This window comes from Eschrichtius robustus, chromosome 8 (genome assembly GCF_028021215.1).
Source record: "Eschrichtius robustus isolate mEscRob2 chromosome 8, mEscRob2.pri, whole genome shotgun sequence".
Classification (NCBI taxonomy): Eukaryota; Metazoa; Chordata; class Mammalia; order Artiodactyla; family Eschrichtiidae; genus Eschrichtius; species Eschrichtius robustus.
In genome coordinates, this window is record NC_090831.1 from 67735963 (window position 1) to 67753905 (window position 17943).

At 39.2% G+C, this 17943-nt stretch overlaps 1 protein-coding gene across 12 annotated transcripts in view; it reads left to right on the top strand.

Annotated features, from left to right (window-relative positions):
- Positions 1-17943, top strand: part of ICA1 (islet cell autoantigen 1) — a 141481-nt gene that overhangs the window by 68457 nt on the left and 55081 nt on the right. The gene's annotated exons all lie outside the window — the stretch shown is intronic.

The window sequence follows — 17943 nt, forward strand, 5'->3', positions numbered from 1 at the left end:
TTAATGGGACCGATCAATAGTATGTGTTTCCAAGTATGTTTTGTAGAGAAAAAGCCAGAATCACATTTATATTATGCTGCCAGAAGCATATAACGTTAATTTAACCATGAGGACACAAAGGACAATCCAAAATGTGGGACATTCTGTAAAATACCTGGCCTGTACAAGAACAAACTCAGGAACCGTCAGATTAAAGGAGACTGAAAAATCATGACAACTGAATGCAGTGTGTAATTTTAGATTTTCTTTTGCTATAAGAAATATTATTGGGACAATTGATAAAATCTCAGGTTTTGTAGATTAGATAACATTATTTCAATGTTAATTTCCTGATTTTGATAATTATACTGTTTACATAAGAGGATTCCTTATTTTTAGGACATACACATTGAAATATTTAGGAATAAAAGAACATTATATTCACAACTTAAACAGTTTGGAAAAAAATATGTGTGTTTACATGCATTTAGGAAAAGAAAAGACAGTGTAGTAAATGTTGGCATTATGAGAATCTAGATGAAGTGTATCTAGGAATACAAAGAATTCTTGCAGCTTTTCTGAAAGTCTGAAACTACATTTGATGACTTCATGGTTTGAACTTTGGTACACTCCTTTATAATATTCAAATTAAGAAATTAAGCATTCAGTATAGTATGATGGAATGGTACTGAAAAAAGTGACAGCAGAAGTTTATATTAATTCTACATATAATATTGTATTTTTATTGTAACCATTATTGCAGTAGTCACAATAAAGTGCCAGCATGAGTCTTTGCAAATTTACTGAAACCTGGTCTGTGTCTTTCAGATGTAATGATCTAAGGCTGGCGGGTATCAGTCACATTATGCACCAAGATAGTAACTTCAGTCACTCTCATATAAATTGGATGTGGGGAGGGCAGATGGGCAGCTATAATCCTGTTAGATTATTGGAGCTTATTATTATTGGAGCTTACTGAAGTCAGACAATGGTTCCTCACATCTGCTGACTGCTCTGTGGCTATGGAATAAACAACTCTGATGGCCATTTAGTCATCATCATACTGGAGTCATGTCCTTGAGGAACGCCAGTGCAGTAAAATTTTAGAAGCCAAATGTTTAACTTTCCAGAATGCCTGTGCAAAACAAAGCAAGGTTCACAGAAGCAAACTTCCTTGTTCACTAAACACTCAGCCCAGAAGAATTGAGAGAGTGCACGTGTAGCTGTGAGCTTTGCATTGTCAGATTTATAAACTTTACAAACCAAAAATAGATTCTGTCGTTGATCCAAAAACCTGCAGTCTAATGATAAACTTACGATGGGTAAAACCTTTTAAATGTTAGGTTTAGTTCCTGCTCTGTCCCCCGGTGTGTGATTGAGTCAGGTTAAGTTGATCTGAGCCTGGGAGAAGAAACACATTGCCTCTGTAGGATTTTCTAAGGCATCTGAAGAAAGGTACTGAATAACCGGTTTTGGTAGGTTTTAGGATCCTCCAGGGGGCACCAGAACATTCCAATGTAGTTGATCACATTTCATTAAGTCCAGAAAGGCTAACACTATTACCTTGTTATAATTGATTCACCTACTGTAACTTTTTCAGTTCCACTGACACTATTTTTTTTTTTGTACATTTGCTTTTTTTTGTACATTTGCTTTTACAACATTCATGAGTTTATGGAAGGTTTCTGCCTCTGAGGAGGCGAAGGAAGGAAAGAGATCATCTCTTGGACGAGCCCTTAGAAACTGGAGCCATGTCTCCTCAGGGTAACTATGAAAGTTTTCAGCCCACTCTGAGTGTAAGGATTTTCCAAATGTTCCTAATCTGGCCGGAGGGGGAAAACTTGAGGAAAGTGAGAATTCATTCACTTTCTCAGCTTAATGCTGTATATAAGCCACCCTGTTATTATCATTATTAATAATAAACACAGTGAATGTCAAATAGGCACTTCATGGTAGATTTTTATATGAATTTTATGCAGAAGTGAGGGGTTGCCAGGCTACTGCATAATATTACTCAGTTCTGGTCCAGGAGTACAAAATTCCGGCAGGCCTCCTGAGCCTGTCCCTCCAATTAGTGGCTACTTCATTACGAATAAAGAACCCTCATTACTGTGGGCCTTCAAGTGAAATAGGATCCCCTACCTCTTGAAATCCGCCTTTCTAAGTACAGACAGTTCCCAACTTACAAACAATCCACTTAAGAACCACCAAGGCATTCAGAGGCTGCCTAGCCTAATGCAGCTGCTGCCCGGGCCCCCTGCCCAGCCCCCCTGCCTAGCCCCCGCCCCAGGCTCCTGGTCTGCTCAAGGGAGCTCTGCCTTCCCCCCTACAGAGCCAGCTGCCCACCTGCCCCCCAGACTGTGGGCTCGGAGCTGGGGGTTCAGTGAGGCCTCAGAGCTACTGCTGGTTTTATAGTTGAGCTCAGCTATAGGGTAAATAGGCTTTTGTGGCCTGGCCTGGGAACCGAACCAGCATTAAAAAAAAAAAAAAAGAAAAAGAAAAAACCTGTCTCCATGGGAAAATGTATTGTGCATTCCCAACAAGGAGCCAACAAACATTAGAACGTCTGTGGGAGCTGTCTCCATGATCCCAGCAGGGCAAGGAGGAGGAAGGGTGGCCGCATGTTCTGGGTTCCGGGAACAACTCTAGGACTAAACCCCGCACCTCTAGCACTAAAGGGCCTTGCAAGCCCTTTAACCTCTCTGCAAAACAATAGGATTGGACTAAATGAGTTACAAGCGTCCTTTCAGAGCTCTACCCTCGTTTCATTCATTCATTCATTCATGCACTCACTGGCGTTTTACTCAGGGCACCTGCTTTGTGCCAGTCTCTGGGCTAAGTGTTAGGAATACAGTCAAATAATACAGTTCCTGGCTCTCAAGGAGTTTAGTGTTTAGTGGGGGAGACAAATGTCTAAGCAAATGCTTGCAACGTAAGTGCTATATGAGATGATCACTGGATATTATGAAAGCTCAGGAGGATCCTATTTCACTTGAAGGCCCACAGGAGGGTGGCATCTGAATCGATGAAGACGTCCTCAAAGAGGGGTGCCTCCCTGGTTTGTTCCTACCTTGGTTTCTGCTCTAACTCTCTCCTCTCCCCGGTTATCAAGGCTGGTTCACTGGGAGGCATGGCTTCTGCATCCGCTGTTCTAAAAGTTCGGCTTAGTCCCTTGGCCTCTCCGGGGGAGTCTTTCCCTCCTCCTTGTACAACTGAGAGATGGAACGCAGGTGATGCTCCTGTCAAAACCATAGACTTGCTTCCCATGAGTGCTGCCCCGGATGCTGCCTTCTTCCCGGCCCTGGTGAGCCACAGCCTAAAAGCCTCTCTCTTCCTCTCCCCGGAGCCTTCCCTGCCCTGACCCTTGGGTTGCCAGTAACTGTGGTATTTCCACATTTAAAAAAACTTCTTCACCCCCAAAATGGTTCTTAAGGCCCAGCCACCTCCTGCCCTCCTATATTTATAATCCCTGAGCTACTTCTACCAAAAATCGCTGCCAGTCTACCACCCTTACGCCACACTCACTATTAAAAATAGTATCAGTGATGGTGATTCCAAAAGGTGATAGGATGTAGTTGTTCAGGTTTGAATCTTGACTCTGTAACTTTGTATCTGACGTCATGAAAATTATGTCATTATGAAGGTTCCTAAGCAAGGAGGTGATTGTGGTAAAGTAGTTTTGGGGGAAGATTATTTTGGTAGCTCTGTGTGGGTTGCTACGAGAGTGGAAAGGAGGAAATAGATGAGAGTGTTCCAGGGTAGAAATGATGAGACTTAGAAACCAAATAAACATGTCATTATGTGTTATGAAATTGTCACAGTCTTTTTTATACTCTCTTATATATGAATACTGTTCCTCAAAAGTATTATAGGAATTAGGTATTCTATTTATTTTGTGCTTATGAAAGCAGTTTGATAATTATAAGAGGAAATGATGCCTCAAAAACTTTTCTTTTCATATAAATAACAAAACATCCCAGGAACGTTTTAGATATTAGTTTTTGAATCCCAATTCCATCAAGTTCCATTAGGGTGTCTTTAATATAAGAAACTGCCTGGCACCATGGTGAGGGACCCACTCAATTGCCACCTAACACTTTCTACTTTGCATCATGATTATTTGTAAGCCAGTGTAGCTCCTTTTCCAGACTGAAGAAAGAAGCCGTGTCTGATTAGCACAGTGTTTCCTGCAGTATTGAACACAAGGTCTTCCATGCCTGGAAAAATAACAGACATCAGTTACTGAGTGCTTACTCTGCATCAAGCACTGTGTGTTTGATGTACATACACTATAGATCTCATCTGTATATATTTCCTCATTTAATCCTAACAATAGCCCTGAAAGGTACCATGTCTCTACTTTGCTGCCGTGTTTACTAATTCGGAAATTGATGCTTGGGTTAAATGACTTGTTCCAAGTCACAGAGACAGTAAGTCTAAGTGCAATATTTGAACCCAAATTTCTCTGACTTCAAAGAGCATGCTGTTAACCTTTTCACTCCAGGAGGCTGGTTCTCAAACATTAACATGCAGCACAATCAATCACCTGGAAGACTTGTTAAAACATATAGCCAAACCCCATCGTGTTTTCTGATTCAGTAGGTCTGGGTGGGACCGGAGCCTTGCAGGACATTTGGTCCCATCCAAAACGTCCATTGAGACATTTGGTCCATGCCAAAAGGTCCTTGGTATTTGTTCCTGTCCAAAACATCCAGTGAGACATTTGGGCCATGATTCATTAAATAATACAAATATTCAACTTTGTTAAAATTGTATTTACATTATTTTTATTGTAATTCATGATGAAATGTGTAATAAATTCACATTTATTCTCACTCTTCCTCGTCGTGATGTTCGGCAGGGTTACTCTTAAGTTGACGAGCAATTGCTCTCAAGTATATGTGAACCTGATTATTGACCTTATCTATTAACAATTTCAGTTATATGCATTTGGTTTTATTGGTATCATGGTGAAGTTGGTGGCCATATTTGAGTGTGATCACCAAAAACCTGGGTGATAGCTTGTTCATTGCTTTCCTGTCTGTCTTTTAACACTTCAATGAGGCTCCAAATTGAAGGACAATATACTACTGTCAGCTTTTGAAATTTACAGTGCTAGCCTTCCACTGCATTGTTTGTCCTGTGATCACCGTTCAATACTGATGTGTAAACATTCCAAGTTTCTGGTGGAAATCTTGGAGCGTCTGGTCTTACTCTGCCTCTGCCAAGCCTTCCACAGACGTACACTCTCTCAGCCTAATCCATTAGGTCATCTAAATTTTCTTTGCCTTCTCCACAATGTACTCAAAAGTTTCATTTAAGTTTTTCAAAGGCCCAAATGGTGCACACTTAGACAGGTGTTACTTTTCATTGTAGCATATCGCACGTTAGACTCAGAGAAGGTATTTTTCAAGATTGTGAAAAGTGAAATAAGCATCCTCTTATTCATGCATTTGATAGTAGTAGTCAAATTGCATTCGTATTTGCAAACTCGAAATCTATCATGCACAATGAAGGGTTAATGTCAGGATTTCTTTTTCGTGCAAATGCAAGTACTTTCTCATGTATATCTGTATGTGACTCTTGCCTTTTCATTGTTAGTACATAAATCAACAGCATAATATAACCCAGTACTACACTGTGCACAGTAGACAATTGAACAATGTTGGTGCCATCTTGAAGGTGCTATCACTGAATATTGTGGTACTGGCACTTAAATATCAAATATTATCATGAGTTGTGTAAATAGGATTCTATCATCATCTCAAGCAATGGAATTGTGCATAAGAACTGATTCTCCACATCTGATCACTTTATACTCCTCTGGAATTTCATTTACATGCAGTGAAGTTGGGTTTGGAGGCCAATGTCTGTTTTGAGTTCTGTTTATTTCCTTGCCTAGTTAATGAGTTTCTTACTGGTAGCATTAATAAGACTTCTTTATCATGAATATCATAGAGAATTCTTCAAAGTAGCTGTGATGGTGTTGCATTTGGTTCTTCTCTGTGTGTCATTTTAACCTATTCAGGGTTTCCTTACTTCCCCTTCAACATCACCAAAGTGGTGTTGATGTTTTCCTGTCCCATCTTGAACGATTATATTATCCAAATCCTGACCACTTGTCCATGCAGATTCTCCTCTCTTCACAGCACCAGTACCTTTTACTCCTATCTCTGTTAAAGGAATGGAAATGGTAACAAAAGCCATTATTATGTAGCATTGGCTTTTCTTTTTGTGAGTATAATATTCTGCTGAGAATTTTCAGATAAAGATGTCACATTGCCAAGCAACAGAAGAAGTTGTTTTTTTTTTTTCTTTTGTAGACTTCAGAGCAGTTGTCACTGGTTTAATGATAGGGGAAACCTTACTAATGTCTTATGGATTCAACACCCAGTTCAGCCTGGCTGGGTTAGCCAGTAGACAGGCATCAGCCCAGGGTGTGGTGCTCCATGCTGATTGGCAGGTAAGTGTGAGAGTCACACCCACTAAAATCTCTCCAAATAGTGGCAGATGCTTCTTGCTGTCTACCAAGATCATACCTCTATATGACCTTGATTCAAGGGAAACATTGCCCATTAATCCTGGGCAATGGGATAGTTGTAGGGGGGTTAATTAAATGCCTGGTATCCCCCTCATGGTGGCTTTTACACCTGACCACTATGTGGTAGGAGAGCCACATCTATTCTCATTGCTTCCAAACAAGCAAGACACTCTGTAAAGTGTTTACATCACCACATTCGATCCCCATTTTACATAGTGGCTTAACCAAGCTCCTCCTTTCAAACTTCACACTTATAGAACGACCCAGCCACATTCAGCCAAATGCCCAGTGACATATTAATGCACCATGCATCATGAGATCTCACCCTCCACTTGTCCTCTGTGTTTCTCTAACTGTAGGACTCTTCCTCAGTAGGCATAGTTAATATAAATCCCACTCTTCTGCAAAATTTGAACCTTGACCCGTCTATCTAATTCCATGTTCTATTACCAGCTAGGCTACTGAGGCAAGAAGCATTATTACCGTTAATACAGCCACAGCACAATTATTGGACCAATAAAACATGCGATAGTATTTTTTATGTATTAATCCTATAAACAAAAAGTATAAACAAACATCATGGGCTATTTGAACCCCAGGATATTTTCTAAGCATGAACAATTTTGAAAGGAACAAATATCAAGGACCATTTGGCATGGACCAAATAAGCTCATGGATTTTGGGGAGGACCAAGTGTCAAGGACCTTTTGGTGTTGACCAAATGTCTCAATGCACATTTTGGACAGGACCAAATGTCCACTAATCGAGCCCAAGAATTACATTTCTAATAAGCTCCCAGGTGGTCCTGATGTTGCTGCTGCAGAAAGTACATTTTGAGAACCATTACATAAGCATAATCATTCATAAATGAATAGGTAGATGCATGATAGATCATTTGATTCAAAGTTTCATAAGTCTGCTCTGTATTTTTGACATTAGGTACATGCATATATTCAGTTATAATTCTTAAAAGATTAGGGTTAAAATTGAGTTTTATTTAAAATACCAGTTTTAACTGTCTCATAGTATTGTTTGAATTTGAGCTTTTTCTATTTTTTTAACCGAAGAAGGATAGAACTATTTTCATTTATCTCTTTTTCTTTTCATTTTCTTCCAAATGTTAACCATATTTAGTTTAAAATAATGTTACAGATGGTTTGTAGGTCTCTCTCCTCTGCCTCCGAGGTAACTTTATCTTCTTTGTACTCCTGGGTGTATGTTTAACACACAATAGGTGTTTAATCCACAGTAGGTCATTAGGTTTTAAATATATTCAAGTATGATTTATTTCTCCAAACCTAAATGTATTCTAAAGGCATTATTTATCAGTAGCCTGGGAAGAGAGAAAGCTATCGTGTGAGTTTTATATTGTGATATATTCCCCAAGGAGCATGATTAAAGCAAATTTCCTTTTTTCTGCTCTATTTCACCTCTTAACCAAACAAACCATGATATAAATTCAGCTATTATTTCAAAGTAGAGTGGAGCCCTTTCACCATTGAGCACGTTGCATCTTACTGATAAAAGGTACAGCTGGAGCTCAAGGCAGCGTGCGTGCCCTTTCTCTAGTCCTCTTGGAGCCTAGAAATGGCACCAGGCCTTAATGTACAGGCAGACCTCAGAGATATTGCGAGTTCAGTTCCAGACCACAGCAATAAAGTGAATAATGCAGTAAAGTGAGTTGCACGCATTTTTTTGGTTTCCCAGTGCATGTAAAAGTTATGTTTCTGCCATACTGTAGTCTGTTAAGTGTGCAATAGCATGATGTCTAAAGAAACAATGTGCATATCTTAACTAAAAAATACTTTATTGTTAAAAACTGCTTACTATCATCTGAGCTTTCAGCAAATCATAGTAGTAACATCAAAGATCACTGATCACAGATCACCATAACAAATACAGTAGCAATGAAAAAGTTTGAAATATTGTGAGAATTACCAAAATGTGACACAGAGACACAAAGTGAGCAGATACATAGTGGACCTGCATTGTGCTAAACACAGGACCTTACACGTAACTCCTAATAACAGCATTATGTGTCACAGTTTTAAAGAAAGATCTGATATCCATTCTCTCTGTTATTTATCTCATTATTCCTTACCTCTAATAGCAGGACCTCAGAAATGTTAAATAACTTGCCCAGTGTTATAAAGCTAGGAAGTTTCTGATCCATGCATAGAATTCAGGCCTATCAGATGCCCTTTCCACTTCACCACACTGCCAGGAGTTTTAATAACTATTTGTTAACTGAATACATAGAATTGTACCAAAACTACCCCCCTCTACAACTCCACCCCCCAACACACACATCAGTATGTGTGTATCTTTCGTTGGGCTGTATTCTGATATGGCTATGCTGTTCAAGCTGCAGGGTAGAACCACAGCTGTAGATGCTATAAATGAGGGGGAAGGGAGGGAAGAGGAGGGTAGAATAGCCTTTAAGGGAACAAATATACAGGGAGGAGGGTTTTCAGAATGATGCTAAACAGTCAAGATATAATCTTCACTTTCTTGGGTAAGGACTTTTTTTTTTTAAATAAATTTATTTATTTATTTATTTATTTTTGGCTGTGTTGGGTCTTCGTTGCTGTGCGAGGGCTTTCTCTAGTTGTGGCAAGCGGGGTCCACTCTCCATCATGGTGCATGGGCCTCTCACTGTCGCGGCCTCTCTTGTTGTGGAGCACAGGCTCCAGACGCGCAGGCTCAGTAGTTGTGGCACACGGGCCTAGTTGCTCTGTGGCATGTGGGATCTTCCCAGACCAGGGCTCGAACCCGTGTCCCCTGCATTGGCAGGCAGACTCTCAACCACTGTGCCACCAGGGAAGCCATTGGGTAAGGACTTTTAGGAGCACAAGGAAATTTAGATTCAGTCTCTGTTTTTTTTTTTTTTTTTTTTTAACATCTTTATTGGAGTATAATTGCTTTACAATGGTGTGTTAGTTTCTGCTGTATAACAAAGTGAATTAGCCATACATATACATACATCCCTGAATCTCCTGCCTCTTGTGTCTCCTTCCTACCCTCCCTATCCCACCCCTCTAGGTGGACACAAAGCACTTAGCTGATCTCCCTGTGCTATGCGGCTGCTTCCCACTAGCTATCTATTTTACGTTTGGTAGTGTATATATGTCCATGCCATTCTCTTACTTTGTCCCAGCTTACCCTTCCCCCTCCCCGTATCCTCAAGTCCATTCTCTAGTAGGTCTGTGTCTTTATTCCTGTCTTGCCCCTAGGTTCTTCATGACCTTTTTTTTTTTTTAGATTCCATATATATGTGTTAGCATACGGTATTTGTTTTTCTCTTTCTGACTTACTCTGTATGACAGACTCTAGGTCCATCCACCTCACTACAAATAACTCAATTTTGTTTCTTTTTATGGCTGAGTAATATTCCATTGTATATATGTGCCACATCTTCTTTATCCATTCATCTGTCGATGGACACTTAGGTTGCTTCCATGTCCTGGCTATTGTAAATAGAGCTGCAATGAACATTTTGGTACATGACTCTTTTTGAATTATGGTTTTCTCAGAGTATATGCCCAGTAGTGGGATTGCTGAATCATATGGTAGTTCTATTTTTAGTTTTTTAAGGAACCTCCATACTGTTCTCCATAGTGGCTGTATCAATTTACATTCCCACCAACAGTGCAAGAGGGTTCCCTTTTCTCCACACCCTCTCCAGCATTTATTGTTTATAGATTTTTTGATGATGGCCATTCTGACCGGTGTGAGATGATATCTCATTGTAGTTTTGATTTGCATTTCTCTAATGATTAATGATGTTGAGCATTCTTTCATGTGTTTGTTGGCAATCTATATATCTTCTTTGTATAAATGTCTATTTAGGTCTTCTGCCCATTTTTGGATTGGGTTGTTTGTTTTTTTGATATTGAGCTGCATGAGCTGCTTGTAAATTTTGGAGATTAATCCTTTGTCAGTTGCTTCATTTGCAAATATTTTCTCCCATTCTGAGGGTTGTCTTTTCGTCTTGTTTATGGTTTCCTTTGCTGTGCAAGAGCTTTGAAGTTTCATTAGGTCCCATTTGTTTATTTTTGTTTTTATTTCCATTTCTCTAGGAGGTGGGTCAAAAAGAATCTTGCTATGATTTATATCATAGAGTGTTCTGCCTTTGTTTTCCTCTAAGAGTTTTATAGTGTCTGGCCTTACATTTAGGTCTTTAATCCATTTTGAGTTTATTTTTGTGTATGGTGTCAGGGAGTGTTCTAATTTCATTCTTTTACATGTAGCTGTCCAGTTTTCCCAGCACCACTTATTAAAGAGGCTGTCTTTTCTCCACTCTATATTCTTGCTGCCTTTATTCAGTCTCTGTTTGATGGCTGCTAAAATGATCTTCCTTAATTCCCCATAGGAGACCAAGAGCTGAAAAAAACCAAACTCAATCTTGTAAATCAGTCTGTTCAGTTGTAGCTTCCTTCTCTTTTCTCTGTTTCCCCTTTCAAGGTTTTAGGAAAGCTATGGTTAGAGGGTCTAGTCTACCTTCATTGAGCATTGGAAAATTAGGGAAATGTCACTGCAAGTCCCTGTGCATGCCACTGTTGTTATTTGGGGGGCTATTTCTTGGAAGACATGAGTGGTGATACAGGCAGGGATAAACCATCCAGGGATATGATCTCCCTTGTAGGGATTCTCATTTACACTGCCAACCTTGTAGTGACAGTGGGTTTCTTTCAAAAGGAGCTATGTAACACAAAGTAAAAAAATTGAGTCATAACACACCAAACAAAAATAATATTTTTAAAGACAAAACATTTCTAAAAATAGGATAAATCCTGAATACTAGATCTGCTGGTTATTCTGGAAGAATGGTCTTCTTTCAAGGTAATTCTTTAATTCATTTTTTCATTACTTTATGTTTTACCAACAATAAAAATTAGGAAGAAGTATAATACCCATACCAAAATTTCAGGGACAATGAGAATTTTGTTAATGATTTCACTTTGAGACAGCCTAGTGGTTGGTCTCTATTTACTCCTGTTTCCAAGGAGGAAAAGAAAAGAGTCCATTCTTCTGCTCTGCCCAGATTTCATGGTAATTCCTTCAAGTATTTATCAAGCAATTAATATATGCCAGGTACTTTTATCTTCAAGGCTCTGAAGATAAAATGTGAATAAGGCTGTTGCTACCCTTGTCTTCATAGAATTCATAGTGTAGTAGGGGAGACAGACAATAATCAAACAGTCAAAATGCAGAGGGGCTTCCCTGGTGGCGCAGTGGTTGAGAGTCTGCCTGCCGATGCAGGGGACACGGGTTCGAGCCCTGGTCTGGGAGGATCCCACATGCCGCGGAGCAGCTGGGCCCGTGAGCCACAATTGCTGAGCCTGCGCGTCTGGAGCCTGTGCTCCGCAACGGGAGAGGCCGCGATAGTGCGAGGCCCGCGCACCGCGATGAGGAGTGGCCCCCGCTTGCCACAACTGGAGAGAGCCCTTGCACAGAAACGAAGACCCAACACAGCCATAAATAAATAAATAAAAATTTAAAAAAAAAATGCAGAGTCTAGTGCTAGGATAGAGGATCTGAAGGATTTTGTTGAGGCACGTAGCAGGGATGCCTAATTCTGTCTGGTGGATCAGGATAGGCTTCTTAGAGATATTATGATTTAAGCTGAAGACTGTTAGTATAGTTAGTAGCCAGGTGAAAAGGGGAAGGAGAGAGCAAGGATTTTCCTGGCAGAGTTGTAAGATGTGTGAAAGCCCAAGAAGGGGGTGAAGAAGGGAATAGCACAGCAAAACAAATGAAAGAAATTTGACTGGAGCATTAAATTTTTCTAACATAAGCTATGCAAGTAGCTAGTGGTAACTTTAATTAGATAATAGAGAAGTAGGTTCAAAGAACATTGCTTCAGTAATAGCTATGCTCAGATATGTTCAACTTTTAGAAAATGAGACTTTAACATTTAATCTTCTAGGTATTTTTCACTATACTTATATTATATATTCATTTTGCCTTTGAGTTGTGCTCTTTTTACCTCTTAAGCAAGGTGATGTGAATACTAGTAATGCCTCATATTTCTTGATTAAGCACTGTCTTATTGTCTTAGCCACATTTAAAAACTGAAAATGACAAATTCCTAAGAATACATCTAACCAAAGATATTCAAGACTACCTTACTAAAACTATAAAACATTGCTTAGAAAAGTTAAAGCAGACTTAAATTAAGGGAGGGATATGCCATGTTTATGGATCAGAAGACTCTACATTGTTAAGATGTCATTAACTCTCCAAATTGATCTTAATTGCAACACCAATCACAATCCCAATAGGAAATTCACAGAATGATTATAAACTTACATAGAAATACAAAAGACATAGAATAGCCAAGGTGATCTTAAAAAACAAGAACAAAGCTGGAAGACTTACATTTCTAGATATTAAGACTTATTATAAAGCTAAAGTAATTAGACAGTATGGTTTTGACTAAAGAATAATTCAGTAGACCAATGGAACAGACTAAATAGGCCATAAAAAATGCACACATATATGGTCACCTGATTTATGTCAAAAGCATTACTGCAATTAATTAGAGGAAATAATGGGCTTTTTAATAAATGGTGCTGAGACAGTTAGCTATCCATATAGAAAACAATAAACCTGACCCCTACTTCATATCATATCACAAAAATTAATGAGAGATAGATCATAGACTTAAAGTCCAAAAATAAAACAAATATTTTAGAACAAAACCTAGGTAAATATCTGAATGACCTTGGGGCAGGCAAAGAGTTTTGAAACAGGGTGCAGAAAGCACTTAACCACAAAAGAAAATAATAAATTGCACCTCATCAAAATTTTAAAAGTCTATGCATTAAAAGATACCATTGAGAAAAAATAAAGACTGAAGAAGATACTTGCAATACATATATCCAAAAAGGGACTTAAAGAAGTTATATAAAGAAGTTATACAAGTCAAAAAGAAAAATATTAACTAGTTGAAAATGGGCAAAAAATCTGAAAAGGCACTTGAGGTTATCAAAATTGCCAATACAAATATGCAAAGGTACTTACCTTATTAACCATCAGGGAAGTGAAAATGAAAACCCACCAAATGGGGCTTCCCTGGTGGCACAGTGGTTAAGAATCCCCCTGCCAATGCAGGGGACATGGGTTCGAGCCCTGGTCTGGGAAGATCCCACATGCCACGGAGCAACTAAGCCCGTGCGCCACAACTACTGAGCCTGCGCTCTAGAGCCCGTGAGCCACAACTACTGAAGCTCGCGTGCCTGGAGCCCGTGCTCTGCAACAAGAGAAGCCACCCAATGAGAAGCCCGCGCACCGCAAGGAAGAGAAGCCCCTGCTCACCACAACTAGAGAAAGCCCCGCGTGCAGCAACGAAGACCCAACGCAGCCAGAAACAAATAAATTAAATAAATAAATTTAAAAAAATAACCCACCAAGTGACTAAAATTAGAAGGACTGACAGTCACAAATATTAATGAGGATAGGGAGCAACTGGAACTATTATACATGATGGTGGAAGTGTTAACTGATAGAAGCACTTTGGAAAACTGTTTGGCGTTATCTACTAAAAATAGTATACTTCTGGGCAAACACCCAAGGAAAATGAGTGTTCATGTAGAATGCATATACAAGAATGTTCATAGCAGTGTTATTCATAATAGCCCCAAAGTGAAAACAAACCAAATGTCCATCAACAGTAAGATGGATAAATTGTGGTGTTATTCATTCACTAGTATACTACAGAGCAATGAAAAAGAATTAACTATTACTAGATTGCAATATATGGATGTATCTCCTGAGCATGATGTTGAGTGAAAGAAACTAGACATCACAGAATATGTAGTATATGCTTTCCTTTATGTGAAGTTCAAAATCAGGCAAAACTAATCCATGATGATAGAGGTCAAAATATTCTATTTCTGAGGAGGTATTGCCCAAAGTGGAACACAAAGGAGCCTATTGGAGCACTGAAAATGTTCTATATATTGTTCTGGGTGGTACTCATGTGGGTATATACATATTTAAAAGTATATGGAGCTATTAGCTTCATATTTTGCACTCTCAGCTATACCTCAGTAAAATAGTAAAAAAAAAAAAAGCTGAAATTAAGGAGTTTGGGGAGAGGAAGGGAAGAATAGAAGCACAGAGCATACCTGAAAGAAAGCACAGACTGAAATGAATTTTAGTGACAATTACTTATAGGCACTTTAAAAAGAAAAGGACCATTTTAATGAGGGATGTCTTTTTTGTTTACATATCCTACTTTCTAATTTCCTCACCATTTCAAGCAAGTATCTTCCAGCCCTAAATATCGAGACCTCTTTTATATAAAAATATGAAAAACGACTTTCTCCCATTCCAAGGAACATATATTAAGCATTTGGGAGCTAGTTTGGGTAACTTGGGCTAAGAGCATCAGAAGTTCACCAGAGCATCATCTAAGGCTTCTGAGTTCTAATGGTAAAAAAGCACTGAAGAATTTTCCAGCAATTTCAGTGTTTTCAAATTCACCCCCCCCCCCAACACTTAGCACACTCCCCCCAGCCCCACCATGGTTGCTTTAAAACATTTCTTTAAAAATTCAGTGGCACGAAAATGAATTTTTGAACACTTTAGTAATTACCTGATATTATTGATGACATTCTTGTTGATGATCAAAATAGTAATGAAAATAACATATCTTTGGATAGCTGACAGTTGTCTATGGGACTAATAGACTTTAACCTGCTTCCAACATTGTTTCTAGCATCTTGGCATTTAACTAACCTTTTCTTAAAGCTGTGCCTATATTAGGTAGAATAGCCTAGGCTAGGCTGTGGAACAAAGAAACACCCCAAATTCCATAATTCCATGGCTTAAGCCAATAGAAGCGTTTTTTGGTTTTGTTTTTGCTCACCAAATAGTACTGGGCAGGTGTCCAGGTTTTTGGAATGGCTCTTCCTCCAAGTCGTTTAGGGACCAGGCTGACAGCAGCTTTGCAGTCCTTAGGTATGTCTCCAGTGTCCCCTAGGTGTGGACATCCCAGTCATCCCAAAGGAGACAGAGCCTGCAGGAGCACATGTAGAAAGGCTTTAGGCCAAGCCTGGAGATGGTACGTGTTACCTGTGCTCACATGCTGCTGGAGAGAACTTTGTCCCATGGCCACCACACCTATTTTCAGGGGAGACTGGAAACTGTAGAAGGGCACATGCATACTGATGGACAGCTGGCAGCCTCAGCCACAAGAGCACTTGCCCATCAACTGAAAATCTGAGATGTTCTCAGGCCTATAACAAAAGGAATCACCATTGACCACTGACACAAAATGCTAATGAATTAGGTGTGTACAAAGAACACAAAACCCAAGTTTTCCAGAAGAGCTGACCTAGAACAAATTGGAATGAGGTGATTTCCAGCAGGAAGGAGCAAAGAAATGCTACAGAAATATGTTGAATCTCAACACAGAAAATGTTTTAAAGATTTAGACTGATGGGAAATTGAAGGAGCTGGACCAGCTCCCTTCTTGGCATACAATTACTGTGACAATGTCTTCTTCTTAAATTCACACACACACACACACACACACACACATCTACACACCTCCAAAGTGAGAGAATGTCAGTCATCAGACTATAAAAGTAGAAGCTACAGACCCAAAGCGTGTGATGGTATATATTACTATGAACCAGGTTAAAAACAATTTATTTGACTAGCATTTTTAGCTCCTACAATCAGTACCCGGGTAACATAATCAAGATATGGTCCCTGCCACAAGCTCCCTGCAGAATATAGAAGAATATAGTCAATTAAAATGACAATGACCATGCAATGTGATGTGTCCTGTGAGATAGTAGAGGTGTATAATAAGGTGCCATCGGGGCCCAAAAAGAGGAGCATCTGCAGTCAGACTTGGGGATCCAACTGTGCTTTCTAGAAGAGGTGGCACAAGCTGGATTGTGAAGGGCCAAGAAAGGAGAAGAAATATGACATCAATGGGAACAACATGGGAAGAGGAAGAGGATGAAACCACTTTATGAGTTGAGAGATCACACTGGGAGAAAAGAACAAGTTGGAAGATTTGCTGGAGAAAAGAATGAGAAAGAGAGAGAGAGAGGCAAGGATCTGAGGCAGATCACAAAGGATATGTATGCCAGTTACAGAGCCTGGGTTCACCCTCGATGTTCTGGGGAACCAGTGACAGTATTGTTCGTGAGATGGTCTTTCCAGGTTGCCCTGAACTCCCAGGTCCACCACACTTTGGAACTCAGGGGCAGCAAAATGTCTACAAAGGAAGAGGATTGATCTTTTTCCCTTTTCACTTTATCCAGGACCTACAACACAGTGAATTAACACAACCCCTCAAGCAAGGTAGTTCTTAGCACATCAGTTCACCTATTTAGGAGTTGATTTGTGTTTGTGAGTTATGATTACTTACAGAATCATCAATAAGTATAATAAAAATATACTGTAATATGAAGTACAAGCAGGTTTTAGCTTAGGCAGACAAGAGACACAGGCAAACTTGCCAGCCTTCACGTGGCACATAGACATGAATAAATGATCCATAAAACAGTAGTGAAAAGAAAACGAATAATGACATATGTTTAAAACCTCAATAAAATACAAAAATATCAGTGGGATAAAGAAACAGTAATATAGCCTTTTACTGTCTCCTGAAGTGTGTGCTTCTCAGATTAGAGAGAAATTGATAAGGCGGGTGTCCTGGGTTCTGTCTTGTGACCTGAGTTAATACTTCCACTAATGACCTGAAAGAGGAAGTGAAGCCAGTCGGTTAAATTTTCTGATGACAGAATTGCTTTCTTAAGTTAAAAACAGAAAACAGAAAAAAAAAAAAAAAATCACCAGCTGAGCAAACATTAAGACACTTGGGATTATACAGCAGAAACTGCACACCATTGTAAAGCAGTCATACTCCAATAAAGATGTTAAAAACAAACAAACAAAAAAGACACTTGGGGCAGTGTGATAGCTAACTAATCTGAACTATATCTGCATATCGCAAATAACATAATTGTGAATCATTTTAAACATATTTATTTCAACTTGCCAAGGGCTTGAGAATAGAAAACCTTTTACTCTTTGATTCCTATGTGAATGAATGTATTGCATAGTGAGTCATGGTTTGTATTTTAAAACAAGAAGCCAAAATCACAAACTTTTAACATGTTAGATTATTTTGATGTAATTGGTTGACAAGCTAACAAGGAAAAAAGAGTAGTAGGTGAAGTGCTGATATCGCATTTCGGGTAATATACAGTTAACCTCACTGGTTTGAGATTTGCTACAATTAGGAAAGCAAAGTGATTTGGTGAAATGAGCATGGACTTTCACATCCTGCCCCTCCCCTGCTCATCAAGTAAGCTTGGGTGAGTTACTTAATGGTTCTGAAAACCAGCTTCCTTCTCTGTGAAACAGAAACAAAATTATGGTGTAGGAGTGTTGTG